Below are 7688 nucleotides of genomic sequence, written 5' to 3'. Positions count from 1 at the left end.
TCTATCCCTGCCTTAAAAATATCCATTGGCTTGGCCTCCACGGCCTTCTGTGACAAAGAATTCCACAGATTCACCACCCTCTGACTGAAGAAATCCCTCCTCATCTCCTTCCTAAAGGATTGTCCTTTAATTCTGAGGCTATGCCCACTAGTCCTAGACTCTCCCACTGGTGGAAACATCCTCTCCACATCCACTCCATGCAAGCCTTTCACTATTCAGTATGTTTCAATCAGATTCCCCCCTCATTCTTCTGAACTCCAGTGCTGGTGCTGACAAACGCTCATCGTAGGTTAACCTACTCATTCCTGGGATCATTCTTGTAAACCTCCTCTGGTCCCTCTCCAGAGTCAGCACATCCTTCCTCAGATATGGTGCTCAGAATTGCTCACAATATTTCCAAAGGTGGCCTTACCAGCGCCTTATAGAGCCTCAACATTACATCCCTGTTTTTGTATACAAGCCCTCTTGAAATAAATGCTAGCATAGAGTCATCCAGCACAGAAACAGGCCCTTCATCCCAACTTATCCATGCCAACCAAGGTGCCCACATGCACTGATCTAAGTAACCCAAAGCTATTTTAGCAATACGAGTGTAGTTCACATATATATTTACTTACTTCACATATAACTTTAATTAATTTAAAAAGTAAAATGGCCCCATTGATCAAAATGTACATACATTTCTTTTTACCATACCAATTTGAAGAAGGGTCTCGACTTGAAAACGTCACTTATTCCTTTTTTCCAGAATTCTGTCTGACCCGCTGAGTTACTCCAGCTTTTTGTGTCTATCCCCAATTTACACATACATGCACCATGCAGATGAGTATTGAAATGACATACATATTTGGTAATGATTATTGCTCATCCCTTTTGATCAGAAATACAGTTTATGCATGGACTGATTCTCATTTAGTCACAGGTGGTTAGTAACTAACAAATTGAAGCATGTTGGTTTCAAGCATTCTACTCATTCTGTAAGGTGCTTCCAGCTGGATTTATTCTGCCACCTTGGACATTCTGATTCTAATGTTTCACATTTGGGCCGATACTAGGGTTGATAGTATTATCAGACAAGTAATTACCACTTCCATATGGCTTCCCTCCATCTGCACTTTTAATGATGCTGTGATTTTTTTTTTAAACATCATATTAAGAAAGCATTAAGTGTTAATGTTCTCTCATTGAAAGCAATAATTTATTGTCTTAAGAAAATCAGTAATAGATTTGCTAGCCAGCTTTTATGATTTTTCTGAGTCAATAGACAATAGGTGCAGGAGTAGGCCATTTGGCCCGTCGAGCCATTCAATGTGATCATGGCTGATCATCCCCAATCAGTAACCACGTTCCTGCCTTCTCCCCATATCCCCATATCCCCATTGCCATAGAGGGAGTGCAGAGAAGGTTCACCAGACTGATTCCTGGGATGTCAGGACTGTCCTATGAAGAAAGACTGGATAGACTTGCTTTATACTCTCTAGAATTTAGGAGATTGAGAGGGGATCTTATAGAAACTTACAAAATTCTTAAGGGGTTGGACAGGCTAGATGCAGGAAGATTGTTCCCGATGTTGGGGAAGTCCAGGACAAGGGGTCACAGCTTAAGGATAAGGGGGAAATCCTTTAAAACCGAGATGAGAAGAACTTTTTTCACACAGAGAGTGGTGAATCTCTGGAACTCTCTGCCACAGAGGGTAGTTGAGGCCAGTTCATTGGCTATATTTAAGAGGGAGTTAGATGTGGCCCTTGTGGCTAAGGGGATCAGGGGGTATGGAGAGAAGGCAGGTACGGGATACTGAGTTGTATGATCAGCCATGATCATATTGAATGGCGGTGCAGGCTCGAAGGGCCGAATGGCCTACTCCTGCACCTAATTTCTATGTTTCTATCCCCTGACTCCACAATTATTAAGAGCCCTATCTAGCTCTCTCTTGAAAGTATCCAGCGAACCTGCCTCCACCACCCTCTGAGGCAGATAATTCCACAGACTCACAACTCTCTGTGAGAAAAAGTGTTTCCTCGTCTCCATTTTAAATGGCTTACTCCTTATTCTTAAACTGTGGCCCCTGGTTCTGGACTCCCCCAACATCAGGAACATGTTTCCTGCCTCTAGCGTGTCCAAGCCCTTAACAATCTTATATGTTTCAATGAGATCACCTCTCATCCTTCTAAACTCCAGAGTGTACAAGCCCAGCTGCTCCATTCTCTCAGCATATGACAGTCCCGCCTGGTGGGAATTTGTGGTGGAAACAGTCACTTCAGAGATTTCAATTGTTGCCCGTTGCAAGAGAGATAATGTGTTTGCTTGAATTTTGCTTTCAAGTATTGTTGCCTATTCTGAGAGGGCAAAAAAAATTGTAGCACACTTGAGTGTCATGGTGGCACAGTGGTAGAGTTGCTGCCTTATAGCGTCAGAGACCCGTGTTCGATCCAGACTATGGGTGCTGTCTGTACAGAGTTCTGTGACCGTGGGTTTTCTCCAGGAGCTACGGTTTATTTTTATTTATTTTATTTTATTATTTATTTTGAACAGAATAAAAGAATAAAAAGCAAGTGTGAAACAGCATACAAAAAACAAAAGAAGAATATTTATAAAGTGTCATAAACAATATCTATAAATAAATGAAATCATATGTGTCCAAAAAGGAGCAGGAAGAAGCCAAAGCTTATTAATTCCCACCCCTTATTCAACTGCTTGTAATTATCTTATACACATTTAGCAGCTATATGTACACCATATGTACACCAGCCACTATATGTACACCATATGTACACCAGCCACTATATGTACACCATATGTACACCAGCCACTATATGTACACCATATGTACACCAGCCACTATATGTACACCATATGTACACCAGCCACTATATGTACACCATATGTACACCAGCCACTATATGTACACCATATGTACACCAGCCACTATATGTACACCATATGTACACCAGCCACTATATGTACACCATATGTACACCAGCCACTATATGTACATCATATGTACACCAGCCACTATATGTACACCACCATATGTACACCAGCCACTATATGTACACCATATGTACACCAGCCACTATATGTACACCATATGTACACCAGCCACTATACGTACACCAAATTATTTACATTTGAACACTAATCAAATATTTACAAAGCCATACAAAAAAAAGAAAAAGAAAAGAAAAAACCCTCATATACTATACAGTATCTTAGTCATATATACAACTTATCACTCTATAATCACCCTTCCCAATACAATCAGTATAACAAATATCCCATTCACTATCACCTATCCTCGTCCCAATATCCTTTTAAACAAGTATTATTGTACATCTTTTTAAACTGAATTATGCTTGCGCTAAATTTTATCTCCTGTTCCAGACCATTCCACAAATTCACACCACAGATTAGATTAGATTAGACTTTATTAATCCCCTTATTCAGGGGAAATTCAGATGTCCTTGCAGCACACTAATAAAAATACAACATAGCATTCAAGAAGAAATTCAACACCAAAACACAAAAAACATCCCCCCACAGTAGTTCCCAAAGTCCAATCCCCATCCTCTTGTCCACCCAGAGTCGGGCCTATCGAGCCCTCCACAGTCGGCGCCACGGCGCCCGGAGTTCTCGCCGGGTGATGGTACTCCAGCGTCGGGAGAACCCCCAGCGGCTTGAGGTGCCAGGAACGGCCGCCTTCCCACCGGAGATTGCTATGCACATACTTTTAAGAGTTGTTCTGACATTGAGTTTTTTTTAAATTCTGTTCCCCTCTCAAATTATACCCACCCTGTCTTTCCATAAACAGTTGTTGTATATTTCTTGGAAGTAAATTATTTCTTGCTTTGTACATGATTTGGTTTCATCCGACACTCCAAAGGCATGTCCGGGTTTGTAGGTTAACTGGCTTGGCAAAATTGTCCCCAGTGTGTGTCGGATTGTGTTAGTGTGCAGGGATCCCTGGTCAGCGCAGACTCGGTGGGAAGAAGGGCCTGTTTCCTCACTGTATCTCTCAACTAAACTAAACTTTTCAAAAAGATTCAAAGGCTAATGCATCAAATCGGCCACAAGGAAAAAGAACTCAATTCTCTAAAAAACAACTTGTTCCCTCGAAGGCTCATTACAAGTTTACACCGGCATATTAAATAGGATGAAGTTAATTGCTTTATGCTATGACCTCCATTCTGACACTAAATCTCCCTATATAATTCCCAGTAGTTCAAAATAAAATAAAAAACTGCAGATGGTGGAAATGTGAAATAAAAGCAGAAAACACACCAGGTCAAGTCACATCTGTAAAAAGTAAAACAGATTTGTTTCAGATCAAAGACCCTTCATCAGAACGGAGAAAATGTTATGAAATAATTAGCATACTTACCGTAATTGACAGTTGGACCAGCTGCAACACTAAAGTAACATTTGCATTTGTAATAATATGAAATAAAACATCCCAGCTCACTTCGAATGCATTCATCGGATAATTTGTAACTCCAATGCACAGAGACTTTAGAACAGGTAACGTTTAAGAAAGAGCTGCAGATGCTGGAAAAATCGAAGGTAGACAGAAATGCTGGAGAAATTCAGCGGGTGAGGCAGCATCTATGGAGCGAAGGAATAGGTGACGTTTCGGGCCGACCTTCGCTCCATAGATGCTGCCTCACCCTCTGAGTTTCCCCAGCATTTTTGTCTACCTTCATGAGCCAAGAGTATTTAATGTAATATGTACTGAAAATTGAACAAATTCTTACTTCCAGCAGCATAACTAGTTTGTAAACACAGTACCATAGACATAGAAAAGTTCAATAACCTAAAAAATAATATTATTAGTGCAAAAAAAGTCCCAAAGTCCCTTGTATAACAAGACAGTTCGTAGTTTGTAGGTTATTTGGTGATTGTAGTGTTCAAGAGCTATTGGTTACTGGGAGGAAGGTTCCTCAGGTAATGGGTTTCCGACTCCTGAACCTTTGTTCCCATACCAGGAGTGAATTGGGAGCGTAGCCAGGTTGACAATGCCGGCTCCCTCTTTGAGGTAGCTCCTCCCATACATCCCTTCGAAGGTGGGGAAGGTCAGTAGGCATGATGGACCTGGTGGTGACTGCCACGTTTTGGAATCTCCTTCGTTCCTGGGTGTTTGAATTACCTAACCAGGCCGTGATGGTACTAGACAAGATGCTCCCTACCATATCCCTGTAGGTTTATTGCTTAATGCTAAGGAGAGAGAGGGCTGTGATGTTAAAGAAGGAATTTCAGTGCTTGGAGCTTCACCGGGAAACATAGAAGGCCCCAAAAGCAAAGGGTTTGGCACATCCACTAGCTAATAGGAGGAGATTTCTGTGCATTCAATATCGAGTAGAGGAATAATCATCGTGCATAATAATTCAGGGAGAGTGGCTGTGGGGTGGAACTGAAATGCATCATTTCAGCAAAAATCATATAGAAGAAACCATTTTGTATTCTATTACCAATGCTATTTCTTCTGCATTGCAGACTTTCAGTGCATTAGATATTAAATGAAGACTTTTATTTCAATTAAACATTGTTTCCGAATAGAAAACATTAATAGGTGTGCAAAACTTTCTGTATTGCTTTGCACAAGCAGGTATTCATCATGACAGTTATATTTTATTAAATTCTTCTACTGGTAAAGAGTGGGAAGTAGAATTATTCAATACTGGTGCTATTGTTATTTCAGTTAAGGTATTTGGACTCTGCAATTGAAAACAAATCGATTTTTAAACGACACTAAAGTAGGTGGTATAATTGATACCAGGAATGGAGTGACAAGATGTTTATCAATGCGCTGAATTAGCAAGTGTGTTATCAAATTAATTTAAAAAGGGGCAGACATATGAATTGAGCATTTTATACAACTGATAAAGAAATCCATGACTGCTTCGAAACTAAAGACTGAGTTACTCCAGCATTTTGTGTCGATCTTCATTGTACCTTAATTGGTTAAGTGACAATAAACATGAACTTGAAATAGGACAACGTGTATAGATGCAGATTCCCATATAAATGGAATTCATTATATTTATTCCCATATAAATTTAATGCTGGTTAACAGAACCTTAAACATGCATATGGAATATCAGGGTTCACTTACAGCAAGAGCACACAGGTAGAATATCTGCTGCAGTGACATAGAGCATTTGAGAGAATGCACTTGGAGCCTTGTGCACACTTTAGAAAGGATCAAGTGTGGTGGAGGTTTTTTGTATGATTTTTTTTTGTAGGTTTAGCAAAATAGGCCTCCATTCTCTGAAATAAGGAAAATCGAAGTGATTCCCTCAAAATCTCATTGAAACTTACCAAATAGTCATAGTCATAGAGTGATACAGTGTAGAAACAGGCCCTTCAGCCCAACTTGCCCACACCAGCCAACATGTCCCAGATACACATGTCCCACCTGCCTGCACTTGGTCCATATCCCTCCAAACTGGTCCCATCCGTGTACCTGTCTAACGTTTCCTTAAATGTTGGGATCATCCCAGTCTCAACAACCTCCTCCGGCAGCTTGCTCCATACACCCACCACCCTTTGTGTGGAAAAAGTTACCCCTCAGATTCCAATTAATTTTTTTCCCCTTCACCTTGAACCTTTGTCCACTGGTCCTCGATTCCCCCACTCTGGGCAAGAAAATAAGGGCTGAGTTACTCCAGCATTTTAGAGTTAATCTTCTAAATAGGACAACATGTATAGGTGCAGATTCCCACATAAATGGAATCAATTATATTTATTCCCATATAAATATTCCAACATAAATTTAATGCTGGTTAACAAAACCTTAAACACGCACATGGAGTATCAGACATTGAGTGTCTGCTGCAGTGACATAGAGCATTTGGTATAGGGTTGGATAGAGAGGATGTTTCCACTAGTCTGATAGTCCAGGACTAGAGGTCATCGCCTCAGAATTAAAGGATGTTCCTTTAGGAAGGAAATGAGGAAGAATTTCTAGTTGGAGGCTGGTGAATCTGTGGAATTCTTTGCCACAGAAGGCTGAGGATGCCAAGTCAATGGATATTATTAAGGCAGAGATAAATAGATTCTTGATTAGTACGGGTGTCACGGGTTATGGGGAGAATGGGATTTGGATAGTTCATCCATGATTGAATGGCGGAGTAGACTTGATGGGCAGAATGGCCTTATTCTGCTCCCATCTCTTAAGACCTTGTGAAAATCTATAACTTTTTGAAAGGGTTTGACGGATTAGATTCTGGAAGGGTATATCTCTTGGTTAGAGTTAGTTTAAGAATAAGAATAACTGTATACAGGATTGAGACCAGTAAAACAGTTTTCATTGAGTGGATTGTGACTCTGTGGAAATAACGAACCAGGAAACTATTCGGTGATTGAAAATTCTCAAGACTAAGGCTGATAGAATTTTTTATGTATTGAGGAAATCAAGTAGTGTTAGGATAATGAAAGAAAGGGGATTGTAGAAGATCAGCCATGTTCTCATTGAGTACCAAGGAGGCCGCAGAGCATGTGGTCTAGCCTTGCTACATTTATTTGTGTTGATAACGCAAACATCAAGTAGTCTCAGAATGTGGTAAATAATGTTGCATTGGCACTGGAGAAAACAAAGTGAAGATTTATAAAGATGATAACAGAGGCTGTGACCTGTGGTACACCTTAAGGATTTGTGCTGGACGCATTGCTTTATGTCATCTATATCAGCGGTT

The sequence above is a fragment of the Leucoraja erinacea genome, unplaced genomic scaffold (assembly GCF_028641065.1).
Source record: "Leucoraja erinacea ecotype New England unplaced genomic scaffold, Leri_hhj_1 Leri_1012S, whole genome shotgun sequence".
Classification (NCBI taxonomy): Eukaryota; Metazoa; Chordata; class Chondrichthyes; order Rajiformes; family Rajidae; genus Leucoraja; species Leucoraja erinaceus.
The sequence above is the reverse complement of the archived record's forward strand: the minus strand, read 5'-3'. Positions refer to the sequence as shown.